At 36.0% G+C, this 27,043-nt stretch overlaps 1 pseudogene; it reads right to left on the bottom strand.

The window, feature by feature from the left end:
- The window catches only part of LOC149256800 (putative CCR4-associated factor 1 homolog 6), a 49,246-nt pseudogene extending 29,040 nt beyond the window's left edge, over positions 1-20,206 (bottom strand).
- Positions 20,207-27,043: the final 6,837 nt, after the last annotated feature.

The raw sequence follows: 27,043 nt of genomic DNA, 5'->3' as shown, positions 1-27,043 counted from the left end.
ATCTAAAAATAAAATCTCTTTCTCATGAAACCCATGAAGCAAGAATTACAATAATAATTTTATTTTCTTCTTTTCAGCATTTACAAAAATCACTATTACATGTCATTATAAAGACCGAACCTAGTTACACATTTCAACACAAAGTTATATTGTTGTTGCAACTTGTTGCTGCTAGCTTGAAGTTATTGCTTAAAGGGTTATTACCTAGAGAAGGAACAAAGGGATGAGTTGGTGTGGAGGAAGTATGTGTCCAGGTCAAGAGTCTTGGATTATCTTGTGAAACTATTAAGGAAGAGTTTTTTATTAGGTTTTCCCCTAGATAAGCAGTTTCCCTTGGGTGTTTGCCTACATCTGGTGCCTTTGATCTTTGTGCTATTGTTTTGGTAATTTCTTGATGAACTAAGATAAAATAAGAACACAAGAAATTTTATAAGAATATAATAATCTCACAAATAATTATCAACATAAAGAAACAAATTTTTCTTTTCTGATTATCTAACACCATTAATGGCTAGATCATTATATCATTACATTAGAACGTGCTCTTCATCACAAATAAGAACCTCAATCTCTATTGGATCAAGTTACATAATAGAACTTAGAGAGAGAGATCATAAATAGCAAGGAATTCTTCGAGCAACAAAACATTTCGACATAAACTCCAATCTTCTTTTTTTCCCATCTCCTCGATTTTCTTCTAGTGATCCTACTTGCTTTCTCTATTCCTTATCACCTTTGATTACCTCAAACTCTAGTGTGTCCATGCTTCTTTAGTGGCCTCTGAAAACCCCATCGTAGTTTCCTTTTCATTTCTCTTATGTTCCTTCTTTGGAGGCCTCTATAAATCTCATCATAACTACCTTTTCATTTCTCTTGCGCACCTATTTCCAATCATTCTCGGTGTTTGGATGTTTCAACCATTCATTTTCATTTTTCTGGTGATCTATTGCATAACCATTTTCTGATCAATACCTACTCAAAATTTTCCAAAATTTCTTTCCCAAAAATGAAAGACCCAATAAGATCACTATAGGGTCTAAATAAAGACAATTCTTATCAAGAAGAGAATAATGTCAATAAACTAATGGAGCTAAATGATCATGATAATGATGAAGGTTAGTTTAAGGTACTACTTAGGAAGTATGGTAACATTAGATTAAGTAGTGATAAAACTATGAGTTCCTTTAGACTGGGAATGAAGAAGATCAAACATAAGTTTGAGATATTTCTCAAAGAGAAATATCTCTTAAAGATATATACTATTAGGATTGAGCAACAAGAATGATGATTAAGAATGATTGATTACTGTCATAGTATTTTAAAATGACAAGATAGGGGGTTATGAAAATTTGTAATTGGTTAGGAATGACAAGTGATAAAATGGGAAAATGTTCAAAGGTTTAAATGGTTAAAGATAACAATTGAAGCACAAGAATGAATGTTGCAAGAAATTTTATATTATATAAGGAGACCTTGAGAAGGATCATGAATTTTAAATTTTTATATTGATGATCTAAGGAATGATTGTACAACCAATAACATCTTAATGATGTATTTCACTAAATTTCCTTGGGGAGGGAAGAAAACATGACTAGATATTAAGTTTGAAGATGATGAGACTCACTTGAACCTTAACGATGTACTTAAATGACTATACCTATTGTAAAATTATAAACTTTCTACTTGAAGGAACAAGAAAATACTATTGACACATAATTAGAATCTTGATGAAAACATGAAACTAATATTATTAATTGATAACCTAGATCCTAGAGGGATGTTGAATAAGAGTATTTCATCGTTAGTATTCATTTTTTATACAAGCAAATGAGATTTTTTTTTTTGATGAATCATGATAAGAATGCTATAGTGTTTTATTGATATAGATTTGATAAGTATGATTCTCATATTTATGATGATATGAGGTTATATTGACATGTGGTTCTAGTTATTATGATGGTATTTCAGGATGTGAAGCGTGTGGTTAAAGTATGCATATTTTATGACATGCATGAGCATGAAGTTTTTACTATTTAGAATGTTTTGATAACAATTATTTTATATATTCATCATGGCATACAAGATTTGGCATGTGAATCATTCTATTATGATGTTATAATAAATGCATTCGCTACATGTTGAGATTTGGTGATTCACAAGAATTCCACAAACGAGCTGATAGGGATGATTTATGTGATGATCTCGTGGGAGCCCATAACTATGAGGGAGAATGTGTAAACCATATGGGTTGGGGACAAACTAAATCAACACAACATATGCAATTTGTTTTCCTTGTATAACTCTTAATGTATAGCTTTCGAGGAGATATGGGACCATCTTGAGGAGGCCAAGTGCCTCGAATTGGATTGGGATGATAAAATCCATAAGTGGTGTAAGGACTTCAATTCCTGAGGCTTTGTACCTTCCTTGGTTGTGGAGGGAGTTGGGCCAATGTTGTGATATGTCAGGTATCATTGAGTACTAGACCGAATGCCTTCCTTGGGGAAAATTAGGTCTAAGCCCTGAGGTGAGTCTTGGGGTCATGGTATAAGTTGTAACCTTAGGAGACAACCCTTGACTGAGTAGAGGTCAGTGCCTAAGACATTTATTTAGAAAGATAACATGCTTTATTTGTTGTCCCATTGTGAAACTTTAGAAGTGTTTTTACAGGTAATAATTATGAAATCTTCTTGGTTGGCCTTTTCTTTCTTCCCCTCAAGAGCTGAAGGTAAGAGAACCTTACCTGAGCATGAAGTAAGGTCACTTACCTTAGCTTTGCTCAGAAGATAACCTAACCTGAGCTATGGGAAAGAAAGGGATAACTTCTCTCTCTTTTTTCGGTATGTCGCTTCGCAAGCAAGGAGTGCCACGAGCGGAGCGAGGAACAAAGCGCTAGGATCGAATCATTATATGTACGTATCCAACACCTTTAAAATTGGACTCTCCAACAATGAATTTGATTTTAAGTTGTAGTAAAGTGATGAAAGAGATGATTGAAAGTTTTGAACAAAAGGCTACTTATTGCAAAATCTATTGCTTCAAACTTTAGCAGAAATATGGAATACAGAGGAATTAAAATATAGAAAAGAGTGCATATTAAGGTTACTTAAATTTAATTTACAGATATTGTGAATTCAGTAAAAATGTATCATTAAAAACTAGCAGCTTCATTACTCTTTCTTATAGAAGAAAAATGTCAAATGATTCACAAAGAAGTAAGAACACATATCACATTCAAAGATATGTTCGGGATCACCTTGAAAAGCTTTATTTAAATCTTGAAGAAGATGAAAACAAACATTACATAGAAAAAGACTTTGCCTTTTGAAGTCAAAATTCAAAACCCTCCATGGATCTCCAAAATTTCTTTTGTATGATCATTACAATAATGACAGTTATGAAATAGTTAACTGTCAAAAAGCTACTAACTACTTGAATTACTTTGTTCTATTCGGTCCTTTGAAGGACTTTATCTATGATAAAATAATGAAAAAAATATATTATTATTACAAGTACAATTTTGAAAAGCTCATGAAAATAACAGGTGGCCCTTTTCCATTGAGTAACTTGTGATTCATGTGCAGGGTTGTTTGTAGAGGGTCCAACTTCTGTTGTTGCTACTATAGGAGACATCCAATATATGTATTTCTTCCACAATGTCAAATCTAAGCTTTGACTCCTTACAAATCTTGTGTGAGCCATTATTAAATTAGTAATTTGGTTGTAATTTGGCTTCTCAATAAAAAGAGTCTTAATAAACCATAACAACTGAAAATATTTGTGAAGATAAATAACAATTGTTGAACCTTTCATAACTATTGTTTTTTCATGGGAAGTGCCAATATTACTCTTGGCCTCTACCAATAGGGTTTCATAAGTTTCCCAGAGAAGCATATTTCCCTATTGATCTGAGCACGAGGGAAATCATGCCCTTGTTATTTTATCAAAGTTAGTGTTGAATTTTAGAACAACTTCTTTAATTTATCCTAGCTTTGTCTTAGTTGTTTTTATATATAAATTCTTCAACCCCATTTTATTAACCTCCAGCACTAACTTTTTTATGTATTCAATTTTCATATGTCTTAATTCCTGTGATGTCTTGGAATTAAGAAAACCAATTATCTTCTTAGCTAGGTTTTCACATTACTGGTTTTTCTATTTGCTGGCAGTAATTATGCTCTCCAAATCTCTGATAATAACCGTTTCCTCTACTAAAATAAACATGAATTCCAAAATATTTCGCATAGTGTGAATAATATCATTCCAGATAATTTCCCTAGCTTGTATGAGGGACATATTCCTGTTTACATTTTCCTTCAATTCTTTAATTTTAGTGCAAGCAGTTTGGTAGTCATTCTGGTATTTTGATCAGTAACCTTTTCCATGGTCAAATCTCTTTCTGTTACCTTTAGAATCCACTTGTATCATCCAGGTTCCTTTGCATTTTCTTCATTTGCATTGACTAGATGGATGCTTTACTACTTAGAGAATCTCCCCCTTAAACCTTGATGACTTCATTATGTCACTGATTTAACAAGTTGCTCTTATTTCTTCCTCTTCCACACTTTATTAGGTTGCTTTCTATTGTATGCATTTCTTTTTTATTCAAAGTTCAGTATGATTTGATTGGCTTCCGTAATCTATCTATTTTTCTTTAGGGTATATGGAAGTTTGCATTCTTTGGCTTTGTGCCCAAGCTTATCACACACATAATATCTTGTATTTCCAAGAAATGGAGAAAATGGTGTATTTCTTCGTGATTTAATGTTCTTCTTTGCATACATTTTGCATTCAACAACTTTATGACCAAATTCATTGCACAAATAACAGTAGCCATAGAAATTATTTGTCTACTTGGTAGGAAGTTGTCTTCTTCGTTTAGTTGCTTGAGGGAGCCATCTTGTTTTCATCTTTTCCTAATTTATTTTTATTTTCTTTCTCTTACATTCTATTTCCACATGGTGCTCGAGGGTTGGTCCTTATCACCTACAAACATAGGCCACATGGAGGCATCTAGAGGGTTACATGTAGCACCTCTTTGATGGTGCCACATGGCCTCTTTTGGTGATTCAAAGTGGCACTATCAATTCCCTTTTTTTTGCCCATTTCTATGAAACTTCACAAACTATATCTTCCTCATACAAAATAATTTTAAGGTGTCATTCACGCCATAGAAAATCTCTTGCCAAGCTCTATAGCTTGGTGCCATTTTTGATGATATTTAAGGACTTTGAATTTTGAGCCTTTTTGGATCTTCCTATATCAAACCTTCCAACTAAAGGAATTTTGGACCCCAAAAGTTTACATATAGAGATCATACATGTATCTTTGATTTAAAACATAACTTATACCCTTTGTTATCCAAAAAAATGCAAAAAATTATCACTATGTTGCATACTTAGTTGATGTTATACATTTCATCACTTTTACAAAACAAATCTCCCATCTATGGGGGATTCGAAATAAACATGTTATTCACAATGGTGGCCATACTCAAATACTTAAAAAGGCTACCTATATCTTACCTAACCAGGCTAATGGGATCTCTTTCTGTAGTTTTCTTTCTTCCTATGTGGTTTCTTGAAGGGTTACAATGTGCTCCAATTTCTCATTTATTGGTTCTTACAAAAGAGTTTCTTTCTTCATAGGTGATTTCATAATCTTTTGAACCTTATTTCGACATAACTCTGGATAGATCTTCCAACATGTCACTTTCTGATGTCCACCCTTGTTTTAATGGTTTCAATGGTTTTTCTTCATCCAAGCTTTCGTTCCCTTATTTTTCTCATGTTATGGAGAAGGGTCTTTATGTCTTGGCTTCTTCCTGGTGGACACAAATTTCCTTAAAAGGTTGTCTTTGGTGAAACTCTGGTGAGGATAATTTTCCTTAGCTCATCTTGTAAAATTGTCACCTCCCTTTGGAGATGACTTGTAATCACAATTGTTGGAATGGTGTGATGTGCTCTTAGCTTGCACTAATTAAAACTCATTGATAGAAGACTCTCTTGGTTTTATGGCTTTGGAGTATCTTTCATTGATGGTCTTGAAATGTGCTCCTTATTCCTCTTTGATATAGCCCAATCCTACTTATCAAGGTAATTCTACCACTTGGATGTGATTCACAATGCCTTGGCCATTAACTCTGAGACATTTTCCTTCATATCACATTTTCTTCATTAACATCAAGGCAATGTTTGTGGTGTGAGTTTCAAAAGAACCAAATTTATCATCATAATGAGGAGGACATAAAATTGAAAATTAATTGAGATTATTTACCTCAGTTGTTAATTTTTGATCAGTTGAGGATGCCTCACTAAGCCGTAATTACACTACAACTTTACTAAGGCATCTTCTTGGGCTTGTAACTAAAGTTGCAATCTCTCTCCTCTTCTTCTTCTTGTAGAAATATCCTCAACTAAGAATTTTTTGCTTGAATTATTTGGTTGATTTCCTCAAGTTCTTAGAGCCATTCATTCTTTGTTGTTTTCCCATCTTTTTTATACCGATAGTTTGATATTCATCTCATCGCCTGAATCAATATCCAAGTCTTGTTACATTATATAAACATTTTTCTTCTTCCTTTTTCTACCAAATCCCGTAGGATTTAAATAGGATGTAGTTTCAACTGAGAAATGATCCTTATCATTCTCGTGTTTCTTGTAATGAGTGCAAGAGGGATTTCTTTCGTTTTAATTTGTTGTCATTGTCTTCTTTGTATGGTTGTATTTTTCATGGTTTCCTCTATTTTCAAGATGAATTTCTTTGACACATGCTTCATCTAGATTAGTGGGATCAAATAATCACAATGACTGACAAAGATAACTATGTAAAGCGCCAACATATTTCATCAAAGCTTCTGGTGAGTCTAAAGGAACATTAAATGTCAGCGCCTTCTTCCTAAAATTTTCTGTGAAACTTGGCACACTCTCTCTACCATATCTCAAATGTTTCCTTTCCATCATGTATTTTTATCTGTAACCCAATGGGTAAAACTTTTATCTTGATGAAGATGTAAATTCAAACCATGACGAAAGGAGTTTACCATTATTTTTGGTACCTTTTTAAATTTTTCTCTCCCACCATATGTTAGGCCCCTATACTACTAGTGTAACCCCTTATTGTTATTAGTATAACCCACTTATTATATTGATGTACACATGTAGTGCCCATTTTGTCACTATTATGCCACATAGAAGCCCACCATTGTTACTGTTGTGCCCTACAATATTATTGTTATGTAGGCTTTGATTGTATTGGGACCACTTAAACTCCTATATATAGAAATGAGGTATTTTCATTTGTATCATCCAAGAATTGTTCATTTATGTAATGTAAAGGAGGTTGCCCCCTCGAAGAGGCTGAATTCTAAGGCGTGTATCTCTCTTTTCTATCTTTTTGTGAGCTGGTTTCATAACATTTGGTATCAGAGCTTTGGATTCTAGGGTTTCGCTGCTCCAAACAGGTCATCGTGGAATTTTCGGTATAACTTGTTTTATGTAACGTTTCAGACGTCGCAAAAAAAACCCATTTGAGAATAATTGGCGCTGAACCTTGGGTCCAAATTTCAGATCTTTTAGCGCGATATTTGCGGAGATATGATCTACGGAAGTTGGCCTTGTTGCAGACTCCTGAATTACATTCAAAACAGGTGACCTGGGGAAAATCGTCATAACTTTCTTTCTGAGCATTGGATTGAAATTTCGTAAGAAGTTACAGAAAGAGGACGGACTGTAGTTTCTGTTTATATATTGTTCAGAGTCAAAGGTTGAAACAGTGACACGTGGCACTTCATACCAGTTCTCTCTACTGAACTAGTCTATAATCAGGTCACTGCGGGAGAGTGTGCATAACGCTTTCTTGGAGAATCCAATTTGGATCAGACTTGTGGAATTGGAAAGAGGACACAGAGGGCTACTACATGTCACAATTTCAGAACTTAAAGATCCAAAAGTACAGAGTTACAGTCGTTTCAAGGTAGAGCTCCTAAAATCAAGAAAAAGCAAGATGAGGAAGTTTGATGGCAAGGATCTGGTAAATTGGATACTTCAGATGGAGCAATATTTTGATATACATGGTGTACAACTGTTACAAAAGGTATGTATTGCATCTTCATATTTAGAACCAGATCAATTTTTATGGTACAAAGGGCTTTGTTCTCGTAAAAAACTTGTTACGTGGTCAATTTTCACGGAGGAAATGATAGCACAATATGAGGATATAAAGAGCAACACCTTCTTTAGAGCAACACCACAACAATTGGAAAGAGTAAAAGGGCATTGTGACATAATGGAAATAAAAATTATGGAAACTAGGAAGCATACCCCTCACAACTATAAATATGGAAGTGTTGTTTCTCCCAGCCTTCCACAACCTACAAGGGTTACACCACAACAATTGGAAGAAAAAAGAGAAAAAGGGCTTTGTTACAATTGTGATAGAAAATGCACTAAAGGTCATAGGTGTGCTGAGAAGAAATTATTTTACATAGAATATGAAGAGGAGGAAGAAAAGGATCAAGAAACATCAAAAGAAGAGGATATACGTCAGGACACCACCCCAGAGAAAGAAGAAATGAATCAGACCATATCTTGTAAAGCATTGGCAAGAATTACCACTCCTCAAACTCTCAAGATAGAAGGACATATCAAGAAGAAAAAGGTGCAAGAAGTGAAAGATCATATCGAGAAAGAAGAAATGAATCCAACCATATCTTGTAATTCAATGGATGAAATTACCACTCCTCAAACTTTCAAGATAGAAGGACACATCAAGAAGAAAAATGTTCAAGAAGTGAAAGATCACATTGAGCATCAAGAAATGAATCCGACCATATCTTGTAAAGGACTGGAAGAAATTACCACTCCTCAAAAGATAGAAGGACATATCAAGAAGAAAAAGGTTCAAGTAGAGAAAGATCATATCGAGCATCAACAACAAGCTCTCCAACTTTTAAAGGATAACGCCACTTCAGTGCAAAATCAAATGAAACAACAGGTAGATCAACATCGTAGTGAAAAATGTTTTGATGTGAGTGATTGGGTATTTTTACTGCTACATCTCAAGCAAGCTATTTATGAGAAGGAAATGTTGGCAATACTACATGCACTTAAAAAATGGCGACCTTATCGAATGGGAAGACGCTTCAAGGATGAGGATGTGGAAGCATTGTTTTGTGCTATTTATATGATCCAACCAAATTGGATAAACGAAGCAACAGATGAATGGAAGAAGAACGAAGAAGTATGGACACTTATTCAAAAGTTGCAAAAGATCCCAATTCAAGCAATATTGCCAGAAATTGAAGAGGAAGGAAAAATCATATTGGAACCTGGAGCAGTCATAGAAACAAGAACCCGACAGCTACGAAATTGATCAATTTCAGAGTATCTCATCAAGTGGAAGAACTTACCCGCTGAATATTCCACATGGGAGGACAAGAATTTTATATAGAAGCATCAAGAACTACTCAAGCGTTGAGGACAACGCTTTTTGAAGGAGAGGGGCATGTTAGGCCCCTATACTACTAGTGTAACCCCTTATTGTTATTAGTATAACCCACTTATTATATTGATGTACCCATGTAGTGCCCATTTTGTTACTATTATGCCACATAGAAGCCCACCATTGTTACTGTTGTGCCCTACAATATTATTGTTATGTAGGCTTTGATTGTATTGGGACCACTTAGACTCCTATATATAGAAAGGAGGTATTTTCATTTGTATCATCCAAGAATTGTTCATTTATGTAATGTAAAGGAGGTTGCCCCCTCGAAGAGGTTGAATTCTAAGGCGTGTATCTCTCTTTTCTATCTTTTTGTGAGCTGGTTTCATAACACCATACGAGGGTTATGCCTTCCATCCAAAGAGATGGTATCCAGATATTTCTAATCCAAATTTTAAACTTTCCTACTTTAGCCTCTCCATTAAACATGGGAAATTCAAATTTTACATCTAACTTTAGCAATGCCTTTTTAGAAGCATCTTTTTTATGATGATTTGAATGATGAGAATGAGAGAAAGAAGAAGAGCCTACTTAATAGGTCAAGGAACATTAAGCCATAAAGATGTAAAATGACACTTCATGTAGGAAATCAATCAATTGTTGCATTTATATAAATCAGAAAGAGATTACAACTGGTGCCTTAACGTTGCTGGTCTCCTCCGATGTATCCAAGTTCCCACACTTTTGCTAGCACTTCATGGATAGCCCCAACAATGGAAGTTGTAGGGCATCTTTCCTTCTAGTCTCAAACCAAACCAAAATCACACTATTCTCCCTCAAGCATACACTAGAAAGCTACAAGCTATAGATGACTTGATGATTATTCAAACTTACTCCAAAACTCCAACTAGCTTTTGCTTGGGAAAAAGAGAGGTTTATATAGCTTGGATGAATGGGAGATGGTTCCTCTCATCATGGGAGAAGGTCTTATCTCTTGAGGTTGTTCAATCCTAATAGGGAAAGAAGCCCAAACTTACTTATTTGGCTCCATCCGGCCCAACCATTTACCAAACATCCGTTAAGAAGTTTCTAGACATGGAAGCTTCGGCTCCATATTTAGAAAACCTTCCAAAAGAGGATCGACATGACTGCAAAAGGGCTCAGTCACTCCAAACGGTGCAAGGGCTAGTTTTAATCTCTGCAAATCGGCGCGAGGAGAAAACTGGTCAGCAGTGTCGGTCTTGTAAATTGGGATAGAAGGAAGATTCTTGGGAAATGATGCAAAGGGGAATTATTCTGCTCATGAAGAGGGACATACTAGGTGTTTCTTCATGATGGGAAAGCATGTTGGGTACACTGTAGAGGTCCTCCAGGATCATAGACGGGGAGTACAGGGACAGTGACAAAATGTTGTGTAACACTTGGTCAATCCTCTCTACATCCATTATTTCATCCAACTTGTTCAACTCGCCATGCAGATTATTACAAATCTTTATCAAATACTTGATATCATACACTTTGGGGAAATAGACCTTCAACAGATTGCAGAAATACAATTCCTCGGGGGGGGCGGCTTCTGGCATGTCAGCAATTTTGACCGGTACCCAAAGTCATATCCACTGTGGAAGGTAATCCAGTGCACATTTTTGTTCAACTCAACACCCGACAACATGAGAAGCTTATCGAAACGATGTGAATCGATACCCTTATTCTCATTCTTCTCGAAATCAATCCCACTTTGTTTCAAAAACTCAATTGAATCCTATGCATATACATCAACATTGGTGTTGAATTTAATAAAATTGAATTTCCAAACACATTTCTCATTCGTCCCACGTGTGGGTGAATTTCCATCTTCATCCGAGAATGTGAGACCTAGTTGAATCAATTTCAAGAGATCCACATTGGATCTGAGTGCTTGGTAATGGAACTCTACACTGTTTCTAAAACCCCCCACAGGTTTGACTACAACACTAGGGAACTTCATGTCCATGGCTAGATAAGGGAAATCGTCAATTATTTCATGAATTAAATCAAATTCCTCTTCCAGGTTATCTGCCCATACCTCACATATGTGAAGAGTGCCCTTCTAAGTTGTTGAAATGTAGGCCAAAATCCTAGTCTTCTCGGCTCCGAACTCCAAATCCCCAACATAGAGAGAAGATTGTTATGAATGTACATCATGGGATTCGTCCCTACGACCTCTAAAATTAATAAAATAAATGGATGCACGTTAAGTAAAGGAAGACGAACTGGTCTTCGGAAAGGGTTGGTTGCTATCTAAGAAAGTTAGTGGGAATGATGGTTACTTGACAACTTGTTCATCAAACAAGTAGTGTTTTGAATACTTGTTGATGCAATCAAGAATGACGCCACTAATATTATTATTCTCTCACAAGTCCAAACTCTAGAGCATCGTGAGGCTACAAATTTTGTTTGAAATCGAACCTGCAAGTTGCACTGAGCCCAAATCCAGTTTAGTAACATGACCCGATTCAGAATCAGAGTCTACTACCTTCCATTAGCTGCATTTTGTGTCCTTCCAATAATCTAGCTGGCTTGTAACTTTCAAGTTGGCATTCATGTTCTACGTGAGTTTCAAATAATCCCCAAAGATAATGTCACCATGAGTAAATGAACAAAAATCATCCAGCTAAATAATAAACCTGTCTCATCGTATGCCCACAACAAGAAAATGGAAAAACCAAACTTCTGATATGCAGATATATGGTGATGGAGTCTATATATTGGCCTAATCAAAAGTGAAAAATATTTTAATTGATTGGACGGAGGAGAGAAAAAGGGTAGACAATGGTTGGCTTGACCATTTTCAAGAAGGAAACGACTATTGACGTAAAAATATATCATATCTAATTGAAATTTCTCCTCATTCACAATTGGTTCATTCAATGGATACTATATACTATCCTAGATCCATCTAACTCTGGATCTATCATGCATCGAGAGGGATCAAATCCCTCGAGGTGCAAACCTTATTTTTGGAAAGGTTTGCACCTTGAGGGATTTAATCCCTCTCAGTGCATGATAGATCCGGAGTTAGATGGATCTAGGCTAGTTCCAATTGAGGGCAACAATGGCACATTTTTAGATTATAATTATTATGTATATGTTTGGGATAAACTTCATACTTTGAGATCTACATTATGTTTTCTTTGTTTGACATTACTATATCATTTTGTTCTTTAACTTTAGTTTTGTTGCTTGCTTTGAATGGTGTGTATGTTTGTCCTTGGATGCTTTAAGTGGTTTGTGTGTTTGTGTTTGGATTTGGATGGTAATGTTTGTGAATGTTACAATTGTTGTGTTATATTACTATATGTGTGTGTAAATGTGTGCTAGTAATTAGTTGGTGATGAATAAGGGAGACAATCATGTCAATAGTTTGCAAGAGGATTGATATTGCACATTTATTTCATTTAATTTTAAGTATCACAACTTTTGACAATTAATTTATTATTAATAGTTTCCCTCCGGGTATTACTAAATATATCTTGAAGAGTAGTGCATCAAGATTATTGTTGAACTAATTTGTTTCATTGCTAATGTTTGAAATAATTTATTTCCTTCAAAATATTTTGATGAATGTTTTTATCTATAGTTTCTTTTGCAAAAGTCAAGAAATAATGTAATTTTGATTTTTTTTTAATGAGTGGCAAGATTTACAATTTTTTTACATTATTTGTTAGTTTTGCCATCTTTTCATATCGATTATATGAAAATGATAGTTTATCTTGTAAACCATTAAATTCTTTAACTCAGACTATTGTAGTAAACATCATACCTTGTCTCTCTTGCTCTCCAATATTAATAGGTTGAATTACTATAACACAAAAATCAATGCACATTGTCAATCAATTTTTTGTGCTTACACTGAAATAAATGCACATTGTTAATCCAATCACTTTAAGTTAATGTACCATCATACATTGAGTTACATCAAATCAGAAATCATCATCTACACTGAAATCAATGCATCTAATGCATGCAATCAAATAAGATTAGAAAACATCTACACTGAAATCAATGGATCTAATGCAAGCAATCAAATAAGATTAGAAATCAACATCTACACTAAAATCAATGCATCTAGTGAAAGTAATCAAATAAGATTAGAAATCAATATCTACACTAAAATTAATGCATCTAGTGCAAGCAATCAAATACAATTAGAAATCAACATCTACACTAAAATCAATGCATCTAGAGGAAGCAATCAAATACAATTATAAATCAATGTCTACATTGAATTCATCTAGTGCAAACAATCAAATAGGATTAGAAATCACCATCTACATTGAAATCAATGCATCTAGCGCAAGCAATCAAATAGGATTAGAAATCAACATCTACATTGAATTCAATGCATCTAGTGCAAGCAATCAAATAGGACTAGAAATCGCCATCTACACTAAAATCAATGCATCTAGTGCAAGCAATCAAATAGGATTAGAAATCACCATCTACATCGAAATCAATGCATCTAGAGCAAGCAATCAAATAGAATTAGAAATCACCATCTACATTGAAATCAACGAATCTAGTGCAATCAATCAAATATAACTATAAATCAACATCTACACTAAAATCAATGCATTTAGTGCAAGAAATCATAGAGAATTATAAACATTTACACTGAAATCAATGCATCTAGTGCAAGCAATCAAATAAGGTTATAAATCACCATCTACCGTGAATTCAATGCATTTAGTGCAAGAAATCTTCTTCCCTCTCTCCCCCCTCCATCTATATCTATATCTCCCTCCATCTTTCCTTCTTTGTCTCTCTATCTCACCCTCAAACATACACACTCTCTCTCCGTCTCTTCCTTTTCACTCCCTCTCTCTCTCTCTCTCTCCACTTTTCTCTCTCTATGTCTTTCTTATTCCCTCCCTTTCTCCCCTTCCAAATCCATCTCTTTTTCCTCTCTCTCCCCCTCTCTCTCTCTATCTCTCTCTTTTCCCTCGAACCCTATCACTATCTCCCTCCCTTTCTCCTTCTCTCTCCCCCCTCCACACACACACACACACACACATATATATATATATATATCCCTTCATCTATCCTTATTTGTCTCTCTATCTCTCTCTTCTTCCCTCTCTTCACCTTCCATCTATATATCTATCTCTCTTTGTCTCTATTTTGTCTCTTTATAACACCCCCCAAACATACACACTCTTTCTCCATATTTATCTATCTCTCCCTCCCTCTTCCTTTCCTCTCTCTCTCTCTTCCCCTTCTCTCCCTCTCTCCCCCCTTCTATCTCTCTTCCCTCCTGCTCTCCTCTCTCCCTCTCTCTCCAACTCCCTTATCACTCCCTCTCTCTCTCTCTCCACCTTTATCTCTTTGTGTCTTTCTTCTTACCTCCCTCTTTCTCTCCCTTCCTCTCTCCTTCTCTCTCTCACATCCTCGCTCTCTTCCTTCCTCTCTTGCCTCCCTTTGTCTCTCCCCTTCGTCTCTATGTTGCTCTCTCTATCTCTCTCTCCGCCCTCCAACTTTGCCACTATCTCTCATTCTCTTCCCCTCTTCTCTCTATCTCTCCTTCATTATCTCTCTATCTCACCCCCAAACATATACAGACACACACTCTCTCTCTCTATGTGTTTCTTCTTCCCTCCCTCTCTTTCCCTTTCTTTCCCTTCCTCTATCACTCTATGTGTTTGTTCTTCCCTCCCATATATATCTAGAGTTAATATATATTGTGGTATATTAATATATATTATAATATAACAAATTTAATATTGTATTAATCCCAAGTTATTAATTTTATAATATTAACATTAGATTTAATGATATTTTCTACATGGCATGTGTTATCACTTAGAGAAAACCCTGGCAGGAAGAAAAACTCTAAGATAACCTCAAAATTCTTTGAGGTTGAAAATTGACCCTTCAACCTGGAGAGGGATCTCTCCCTAAACTCAGCTACCCAAGGTCATAGTGGTAGAAGGTTTTCAATAAGTCCTATGGCCAGATTTATTTAAGAAAAACTGAGGTTGGTTGGATTATAGGAAAATTTCACAATCGGGCATGTAGTCTGACCCAATAAACTTTATATAATCACAGGTTCAATGAGAAAACATCACAAAAGCGAAATAGTCACAATTCCTTTGACAATTTTTAGGAAAGTTGGAGGATAGTGAATGAAATCAGTGTGATATATATGTGAAAAATAAGTATGTAAATATCTGAAACATAAAGAAAATATTAAAACAAGAGACAGACAGGGAAGATGCAAGAATTTCTGTAAAATTGCTTACATATACTTCTTTATTATAATATGATCACACAGTACATAAAAAAGGCTATCTTTCAAAAGTTCCAACCCTTTTTTCTTCTTCTGACAATGTTTATATAGAGAGTACAATAGATAAAATAGGTTTCTAGCTTATCCTTAATTACAGTAATCTAAAAATAACAATGTATATTTTTTAAGTACATTCATGTAAAATATATTTAAAACATATATGTTTATAATAAAAAACATCTTGTTGTAAATTGTGTTAAAAACGGGGAATGAAAAGTGCATTGTTGTTATGCCTCCTTTGCTGGGAATCACGCCTTGTCATTCCTTCAAAAATGGACTTTTGTTGCATAGCTTCTACTTCCTCGGGTACCTTTCCTGCAATTCGTTGATAATCCTGTTATCACCCTTCAGTAGTCGAAAACTGATAATTATGCTGACAGGCTCACTATCAGCGTTTTCCTCCAAACTGTCCGCTAAAATGCGCTGATAATGAAACTAGCAACGCTCCTCTACGCTTTCCTATGCTAAAACGTTGACAAGCGCTTTGTCATCTGTAAAACAAATTTCCCTTTTGACAGTATGGGGTCAAAAAACTCAAAAGACCAAAAATAGTTTCAGCTAAGGGTATTGATTATTTCCAAAAAAACATCAACATTAGCCATCATGTGTCTTTTACTTTCTCTAGTATCCATGGGAATTCCCTTCTTGGCAGCCTTTGTTTTCTTTGACTTTTTCGAACCTATAGCTCTCTCCATGTAAGAGCCCTATCCTAAAGTCTGCGAAAAAATCTAATTTTTTTCTGAAATTAAATGCAATAAGAGGTGATAACTTACTTACACGACTTTTAAACAAATAAAATTTTATCATTTACATTATAATCAACATAAATTAAGGTGAATATCTCATTTTAATAAACTTTACAAGAGTAGTATATGGAGGAATACCTGTACCGGTGGCTGATGGAGATATCTTTGTCCTGCTGCTCCTGTTGAACGCTCCTCTTGACGGACCCAACCATATTTACCTCGTAGACAACTAGGAAATAATCCCTAGCCCAGGAAACCTCCACAGGTTCCCTAGCCCTCCGAGCCCAAGTCCAACCAGATGTAGTGTGTGTGTCTAAGATGAAAGATCCAGACCAAGATAACAATACTTCCCTTCTCTCAACAACCCAAGAAACCTCCACAGATTCCTAAGGTCTCTAAAAACACAACAAGTCCAAACAATCAAAACCAACCCCCCACCATCATAAGCAAGACCCCCCCCTCTCTTTTTATACCCACCTTCCCTTCTCCACCTCAACCACCTCTCATTAATGTCATTAACTTCTCATCCATCCTTACAGTTGACTTCTCTTCTCCCAAGTAAAGCTGGGAGTACATTTGGAAATGTGACATGAATATAAAATTGGGAATTTAATGGGAAAGGACCATGTCTTCTCCCAAGTAAATCTGAAAAGTACATTTGGGAATGTGAGATGAATATATTTATTGATGATTAAATGGAGAGGACTATGTCTTCTCCCAAGTAAATGTGAGGGTACATTGGGGAATGTGAGATGTAATTACATGGAGAGGACCATGTCTTCACCCTAGTAAATGTGAGGGTACATTGGGGAATGTGATATGAATACATATATTATTTGAAATAATAGAAGGATACCATATCCTACCTAAGATTCAATTTGAGAAGGTAAGTTGGGAATTTGAATAATAGAAATCATGAATTTTATATTAGACCAATATTTCTCAATATTTTCAGATAATGTAAACATTAACAAAATTTGCAGGATAAGATTTAAGTGGGGCATTACATACACCCCTCCTTCAGAAAACTTCGTCCCGAAGTTAGAATGAAAAGATACTAGGAGTTTGAAAGCATAGCAAATCAGAGAGAGTTATAGCAATAAAATTTGATAAGTCAGACAATGACATTACTTCCCATCAAGAGTCTCCAACTGATCTATATCCTCCTATCCATCTTGACCTACTTTCGTCCCCAACCTATCCATCCTCTGCTGCTTTATTAGTGGCAACGGCCATACTAACCACTAATAAAACCAACATGGTGGAAGCGTCAAATGTATCGACCTAACTTCCCCAGCAGGCAACTGGCAATCGTCATCACACGTCTAGGGGAGCATGTCCACCACTGCCCTCCCACGATTCCAGGTTTCGGAGGATACACGGTGGGAAATGCCTCCACCCCTCCTTCAAAACTAGGGTCAACGCCCTAACACGGACCACACTACAGAGTTGGTTGGACTTGTCATCGAATAATCCAGTCAGGTCGTCTTGCCACGTGTAATTTTCATTTTACTCGTGTCATAAGAGTGCATATCAAGTAGATACCAAATGTAATAGAACAATATACATCGTACCTTTCCTCATTGGTCGTCTCGACCTTCCCCAATGGAATAGTAGATCTTGGTTATCATACGGTTCTTTCCAATCTGTAGTTTAGTTCTCATCCATGCATATATATAACCACAAAATAGATATAGATACATGATCTTAAACATCATGTTGATTAAGCCCAGTGTCCATGTGTCAATTTTTGTTGTTCATACTAGAATAAATCTTACATCAGATAAATCATAATTTCACTAAGTCATTGATTAGATAATCATATCTATATAAGCCTATACGATGCAACAATAACTCTGACAAGTCATGCACTAGATAAATTGTAACCAAGTAAGTCATACATTTGGTCATACATCCAACATTTCCATCATTAATACCAAATCCATCAATTGAGTTTCACGTGTCCAACCAAATGTATATAATGTTCATAAATAACAACATGGAACTGCAAAATAGAACCTTAACATAGGTGGTTATCTACGTTAAAATGGGCATCATAAACGCTCATGTGACATCCTTGTGGAACCCCTCAATAACAATTAGAGTTGAAATAGATTCAACTGTCTGTCATGGGAAATAGCATTTGAACCTGGATATGCTATAAGGTGGTACCAAGTAAAAAAAAAAACAAAATATTGGCAAGCAACGGATTAGTGCATTATCAATTCCACTAGAAGGCGCTAGTATAAGTTTCATGCATGTAATTTCTTTAATACCTCAGTGAATATGAACAGCTCAATCTCAAGTCTATGGATGCTAGGCAATATCTTGACTCGGTCACCTCCTACCTTATTCCTTTCTTAGTTTGATTGCTTCTAACTCTACGCAAAAGAGAAATGCTTTTCAAAAACAGTAAAGAATGTAGCTGAGCGTTTGGAGGTGGATGTGCCTGTGAGATCCACATGTTATGTTAACCCAAGTACTGTTATGGATAACTTTCTCCCTTTTTATAAAGGATGATAAAAGGGACTATGTAGGTAATCCCAAGCAAGATTATGTGGTCTTAGGCTATGCTCTTGCAAACAGTTTTGAGGATGACCAGTTATTCATACAAATTGGCCTACAAATTAGGTAGGATAATATAAATTCTCGCCACCTTCACATGTAATTTTTGAAGAGATCCAAATATGCAGTCAACTTGATTCAAGACTGAAGAGGTGACCAACTAACTTTCTAACAAAACTAAGATGTTAAAAAAAAGTTCCAGCTACAACCCAGTCCAAAAGCATTTGTATTGTGTAAATACTCATGTTGCCATGACTTCTGATAACCAAGGAACCACTAGTGTGAGTCAAAATTATTAATGAGTCACAAAAATAAAGAAGAATCCCAGAACATACAAATTTAATGGAAAATTCAAAATGAGGATATATATGAAAGCAAATTGAAAAGTGGGAGATCTGAAACTTTTATAAAGAGGCTCTCAATCTGTTCTCCTCGTAAGAAATTTATACAAAAATATTATGTTAAAAGCAAGCAAAATATTGCCCCACTTTAAAGGTTCATAAGACATACTTGCATCGGCAACACGAATGCAGTTAACGTGCACGTTTTCTTGCACTGACGTTGAACCAACCCAAGCATTAAACAATACAATGCAGATGCCTTTGGGCAAGACATAAAAGTTATAAATGAAAGCTAAGAAACTAATTTATGTTTGATGTCAATAATAATGATCCTAACTAGTCTGACTCTAATTTCAAGCAAAACTCAAACAAACCATACCTGAAAATTTTGTTCAGTAAGTCTCCGCATAGAAGTCTTAAATGACTTCAATGTTTATTTATGTTGTAATGTTTAGTTGCAAAAAGAGAAACCAAAAAGCTACATTTCTAAGAGAAAAGAAACATAGAAGCTAAATTTACAAAAGAAGAGAAACGTCAATTATGGTTGCAAAATACAAATCCAAAATCAAAAGCCTTAATGGAACTCATGATAGCTTTGGCTCATATTGATTAGTTGTGTCTTTCCATATTGTAGTCCTTGTTCCTTAAACTGTCTTACAACTTGGTTCTTTGCCTCTCTAACATTTCATCTCTATCTATGAATCGGTCCAGCACCTCATTATCTGGTATAATGCACTCTGTAGATTTTCCAAACCAATCATAACGGTGATTGGCAACATAGTCATAAACGACATCCCTTAGTGGAGTTGGAATAAGTTGGAAACTACTGAGAATTGAATAGGGTAGTGGCAAATATGACAAAACTTTCAATGCCGCTGTGAAAATACTACAAAATTAAAGTTAGTGCTATCCAATTGACAGGAAAATAAAAATTTAACCAAGAATTCTGTGTATTCTTCTCCCTTTAAATGCAAAAATCATAAAACATCAACATCCCTTCAAAATATCTAATTAATTGCACTTAAAACAATTTAGTACAAAAATAAAAATTTGAAGTTGAACCACAAGTTCTTCCAGGCTTTCTGGCAAACCTCCGAGTGATAGTTGAAACAATACACTGAACAATTTTTATAATACTAAAATTAATGTATAGATGTTTACCAGCAAACGATTCACATCCAAAGTTTCATTACAGATCAAAAGGTGTTTGTCTATTAGTTTCATTATAAACTTTTCATTCATTTAGGGAGGAAAAAAAAAACATGAACATTTCGAATTTGTAAGGCAAATGAACCAATAAAGTTTTAAACATATCAAACAAGGGCTGCCTAGGGAGATGAATTTTCTCCTAAATAACTTCATCCCTGCTCAAGTTTATAATGATAACATCTTTTACCAATCACAAATTGACAACCCAACTAAAGGATACCCTAAAATGCAACCAAAAGGCAGCCCTAGCCGCAGTCAAAAGGAAGCTTAGACGATGTCAAAAGAAGCTAGACACACAGCAAAAGGTAGTCACTATTCCGCAGCCAGAAAAGGAGAGACCCTAGCTACAGCCAGAGGGACCTTAACACAACAAAAAAGCATCAAAGAATAATGATCAGATTGTTGTAGGTGACAGCACAGTGATAGAGATTGTTCCAGGTTTGAGTTAAAGACTGACTGCAAGGAATAAGAACCACAATCATAAGGTGAGGTTGTGTGTTGAAGAAGTCTGCCCTCAGACTTAAATCGGATCTACGTAGGGCTAATTTCATATGCAGATTGGGTGCTAGAATTAAGATGAGTTCTTGCAGTTACATAATAATGCATTGGTGATGTTTGTGTAACTGTCTTAAGGACATTTACTACATTGTTGTTTATGTTTATGTTCTATCTACATTTTATTATCATGTTAATGTGATTGTTAATATGGATATTGATACTGGGCTTATAATAAATTTGAAGTAAATTGCTCTTAAGCATAGAACATATCGAAATTTAACACTTACATATGTGGAAGCATTTGTTTTGGTCACTTGAAGTATTAATTTCAAGGTTTCAAAATCAACAAGTAACCTGAATTTCAAACCAGCATATGATCATAGCCTTTTCAGATATTGTAATAGAAGTAAATGGTGCAGATTACTCTCGACTTTCACCTTGTAGAGGACTAGGATAAGCAATAGGGTAGACATTGTTCTCAAGGGATTTTTGCATTATTTTGTTACTATTTTAAGCCTTGAAATTGACAATTTTGTTTGCTAGTATATTCTTGACAACCTTAGATGACAATGTTAGTCCACGATAGAGCCACAATGATTTGGCTTGATTCACTTGTTACTTGCAAGCAAGGTCTGTTATTAGAGTTTGATAAGGTATGTAATGCCCCACTTAAATCTTATCCTGCAAATTTTGTTAATGTTTACATTATCTGAAAATATTGAGAAATATTGGTCTAATATAAAATTTTATTTGTTTAAAAGCCGTGTAAGTAAGTAAGTTATCACCTCTTATTGCATTTAATTTCAGAAAAAAATAGATCTGTTCGCAGACTTTAGGATAGGGCTCTTACACATGGTATTAGAGCTTTGGTTCAAAATTTGGACCCAAAACCCACTGAACCCAAATTCCACTATAAAAAAAACTTGTAACCCTCCTAAGGACTTGTAATCCTAATATATATATATATATATATATATATATATATATATATATATATATATATATATATATATATATCTATATATCTATATATATATATAACAATTTGTTTTTAGATTGAAAATGATACATTAACTTTTACCTCTGTTAAAGAAACCAAAGAATTTAAAATGGTTTTTCTTAAGAGCCATTTGATCATTCTTATGCCATCGTTACATCGCTCTCTTTAATGCAAAACCACCGTGAAAGAGAGCAAGATCACAAACTCAAATCCATGCTTCAAACATGAGATTGCTCTGATACCATGTGTAAGAGCCCTATCCTAAAGTCTGCGAACAAATCTATTTTTTTCTGAAATTAAATGCAATAAGAGGTGATAACTTACTTACTTACTTACATGGCTTTTAAACAAATAAAATTTTATCATTTACATTATAATCAACATAAATTAAGGTGAATATTTCATTCTAATAAACTTTACAAGAGTAGTATATGGAGGAATACCTGTACCGGTGGCTGATGGAGATATCTTTGTCCTGTTGCTCTTGTTGAACGCTCCTCTTGACGGACCCAACCAGATTTACCTCCCAGCCAACTAGGAAATAATCCCTAGCCCAGGAAACCTCCACAGGTTCCCTAGCCCTCCGAGCCCAAGTCCAACTAGATGTAGTGTGTGTGTCTAAGATGAAAGATCCAGACCAAGATAACAATACTTCCCTTCTCTCAACAACCCAAGAAACCTCCACAGATTCCTAAGGTCTCCAAAAACACAACAAGTCCAAACAATCACAACCAACCCCCCACCATCATAAGCAAGACCCCCCCCCCCCTCTCTTTTTATACCCTCCTTCCCTTCTCCACCTCAACCACCTCTCATTAATGTCATTAACTTCTCATCCATCCTTACAGTTGACTTCTCTTCTCCCAAGTAAAGCTGGGAGTACATTTGGAAATGTGACATGAATATAAAATTGGGAATTTAATGGGAAAGGACCATGTCTTCTCCCAAGTAAATCTGAAAAGTACATTTGGGAATGTGAGATGAATATATATATTGATGATTAAATGGAGAGGACTATGTCTTCTCCCAAGTAAATGTGAGGGTACATTGGGGAATGTGAGATGTAATTACATGGAGAGGACCATGTCTTCACCCTAGTAAATGTGAGGGTACATTGGGGGATGTGAAATGAATATATATATTAATAATGAGTTGGAGAGGACCATGTCTTCTCCCTAGTAAATGTGAGGGTACATTGGGGAATGTGAGATGAATACATATATTATTTGAAATAATAGAAGGATACCATATCCTACCTAAGATTCAATTTGAGAAGGTAAGTTGGGAATTTGAATAATAGAAATCATGAATTTTATATTAGACCAATATTTCTCAATATTTTCAGATAATGTAAACATTAACAAAATTTTCAGGATAAGATTTAAGTGGGGCATTACACTCCTTGTTTATAATTAGGTACTTTAGTGGGATATCATCCACATTTATAACTACTTTTTTTTTTTAAACTGAAACGGTTAAGTTTTATTGATAGAAAGCTGGTCAGGCATAGCCTAAACGACCATTACAATTTCCAAAAATGACTAAAGCACTCTTTCCACTTAAGGAATGATTGCCTTGATCGGAGATTCTGCATTTATGCTGATCATTCCTTCTTGTAGAGAGCATCCAATATTTGCCAATCTATCCGCGTCTTTGTTTAGTCCTCTAAGAATGTGGCATATTTGAACTGAATGGAAGTCTTTCAGAATTCTGTTTACTCTTGCTAGCTGTTTATTCAGTGCCAGATCCTTGAGTCTTTTCTTTTTTACCATTGTTTTTATCAGCAATTCTGAATCACCTATGATTAGAATTTCGTTTGGGCTTTCTTTTCTGGCAATTTGGCAGGCTTTCCAGAGACTGAGAATTTTAGCTTGATTGTTGGTTTTCAGTCCAAGGCCCCAGCTGAATTCGTCTTTTTCCCCGTTTTGAAAGAAGATCAAACCTCCAACTCCTGACCTCCCTGGGTTGCCTTTTGAGGCTCCATCAAAGAAAATAGTACACTTGTCCTGGGATTTCCACCACTTGTGGAAGTTGTCCTCAGAATCACGAATCTGCCATCTTTCCTTGTGGATTGGGCGCTTATTTGCTGAATGTCTGGCCTTTCCTGTATAATCTTCCAACCACGCTCTTTCTTCGCTTCTTAGGGAGTTGTCTTCCTTTACTGTAGAGTGATTAAGAGTTTCTAAGAGGAGCTTCTTTGCCTGTTCCGCCACTTTTGCTGCGTGCAGCTCAGTGTTATTGAAAATAATCTCGTTCCGGGCTAACCAGATTTTCCAGCAAACATATTTTGGAGCAGCTATCCACACTTTGTGCCAAATTGATTTGCTGACAGTACGGTGGGGATAGCTAGCATTCCAGGATGTAAACATGGAGGCTATCGTGCTTTGAGTTGGGGGGCTCACATTCAGCCCGGAGAAGAAGATGGACCATACCTCCTTCGCAAAATCACACACTATGAACATATGATTTGCAGTTTCCAGATCTCTTTTGCAGAGGGCGCATCTGTGTGGCCCTGCTATACTCCTTTTGCACAAATTTTCTCCCGTAAGAATTTTGTTGTGAAATAATGTCCAAAAAAAGAAGTTGATTTTAGGGATGCTGAAGCTGTCCCAAATCTGCTTCCACACGGTTTCCTGGTATGGCGAATCTTGTTTGCTTTGCATTTGATAGTATCCTTGGCTTGCTGTGTACACTCCATTCTTGCCCCAGCCCCATATGTCTTCATCGTCAATGTGAACTGGAGCAAAGTCAGAGATTGCGTCATTGAGAGCAGCCACCTGAGCGTTTAATTGTTCTGGAATTCTGGGGAAATTCCATCTCTGCCAATTGCCATTACTATCCCATTCTGAGATATCCTCGATTCTCTTGATGCCTTTTTCTCGGAGCCAGTCTCTAATCTCAACGATCTCCATGTTTTCGATAAGAGGGCGGTGTCCCATTATACAGTCTTTCCATAGCTTGGTTTTTTTCCCATTCCTGGGAATGCGATACAGATGGCTTCTGAAAAACTCTATACCTCTGATGCACAATTTCCAGGCCTGCGTGCCTTTTGGATGTTTCTCCGGCTTGAAGGTCATGATAGTCTGATTTTTGAGGTATTTCTGCTTGAAGATCTGGCTTACTGGATGGTTAGGCTCAGCGCAGAGCTGCCATAACAACTTGCAACCCAGAGCCAAGTTTGCATGCACAGGATCGCGGATTTGAAGACCTCCTTCCGCCATCGGTCGTTTCACAGTTTCCCAACAGATTAGGTGGAATCTATTGGAGTTCCCGTGCCCACCATTCCACAGAAAGTTGCGCATGAGTCTGGAAATTTGTTTTGAAATGAATTTAGGAGCCATCATAAGAGAAGCTTGAAATGTGGGCAAAGCCGAGAGGACAGATTTAATAAGCGTGAGTTTACCGCCTGTAGATAGCCAAAAGCCTCCCCACGCTGCTATCTTCTTTTTGAATTTTGAGATTACTTCCTCCCACAGGTGATTTCTATTGGAGCCCAGTGTTATAGGGAGACCCAAGTATTTGATTTTTTCCCATTCTGCGTGCCCTGTATATCCCAAATCTTCTGCAATTTTCCCAATTGAGTGTTGGTCTGTATTCCAACCGTAGACCGCGCTTTTCTTCTCACTTACTAGTTCCCCCGAGATGCTGCAGAATTTCTGTAGAATAGTTCTGAAGGTATTTTCAATTCTTGAGGAGAGTCATCAGTGAAAAGTGCATGATTCACTGGTTCTATACCTTTCTCAATTTTGATCCCTGGTATACTACCCTTTTGTTTTTCCAAAGTCAACTTTCTACTTAAAGAATCTGCCATCAGGATGTAGAGAAAGGGTGAAAGGGCGCAACCCTGCCTCAAGCCCCTGGTGGCTAAGAAGAAATTTGCAGGTCTGCCATTTATCATTGGTGCTATCCATATCTTCTCCAGGCAAGCTTTGATTAAGTTGATGAAGTCCTGGCTGAAACCAAAAGATAATAGAACCTTGTACAAAAAATAGCGGTTAACTCTATCAAAGGCATTACACATGTCCAGTTTGATGAGCATACCTTGTTCTTTTCGCAACTGACTGGAGTGCAGAGCTTCCTGTACTTGGATGACGTTATCCAGAATTTTTCACCCTTTCACAAATCCACCTTGAGCAGGAGAAATTAATTTTTGTAGTAGTGGTTTGATTCTATTTGCCAACAACTTGGCCACAATCTTATAGGATGAGTTACATAATGAGATAGGTCTGTATCTATCGAATGAACCTGGGTTTGCTTCCTTTGGAATTAAGGCGAGGAAAGTGGAATTTATGCCGCCTCCAACCTTTGCCTTCCTTATGAAACCTTGAACCATTCTTAAAGATCAGATTTGATTAACTCCCAACATATTCTATAAAAGTGAATTGAAAATCCATCGAGCCCAAGAGCTTTATCTGGCTCCATGGACCAGACTATGTTTGATATTTCTTCTTCCGAGATTGGGCTTAGGAGGGTATCGTTGTCATCTGAACTAACTAGCTGAGGAATGTTTGTGAGGAATTCTTCTATATCCTCCTCGCTCCCATCTTTTCCAGCACTAAGAAGGTTTTGGAAATGCTTTACGGTGGCTTCCTTAATTTGTTCAAATCCTCTGCATACCTGTCCACTAGATGTAGTGATTTCTGCAATGTGATTTCGTGAAAGTCGAGCCCTGTATTGCATATGGAAATATGTAGTATCTCTGTCCCCTACTTTGAGCCACAAACTGTGGGACTTTAATCGCCAGTATTCTTCCTCATTTCTGAAGTTGTATGCTTTCCTTTGGGCGTATTTTTCTTTATCTAGATCCATGGTTGTAATGTCTTTCTCTTCCAACCCAAGTTGAAGTTCTTCCAACTGATTTGTTGCTTCTTTCCTCTGGCTGGTGGGGGTGTTAATGGCTTTCTTTATCCATTCT

Source organism: Pinus tabuliformis, chromosome 7 (assembly GCF_031772625.1).
Source record: "Pinus tabuliformis cultivar Carrire ecotype Pingquan chromosome 7, CPIR1, whole genome shotgun sequence".
In the NCBI taxonomy this organism is placed as follows: Eukaryota; Viridiplantae; Streptophyta; class Pinopsida; order Pinales; family Pinaceae; genus Pinus; species Pinus tabuliformis.
The sequence above is the reverse complement of the archived record's forward strand: the minus strand, read 5'-3'. Positions and strand labels throughout refer to the sequence as shown.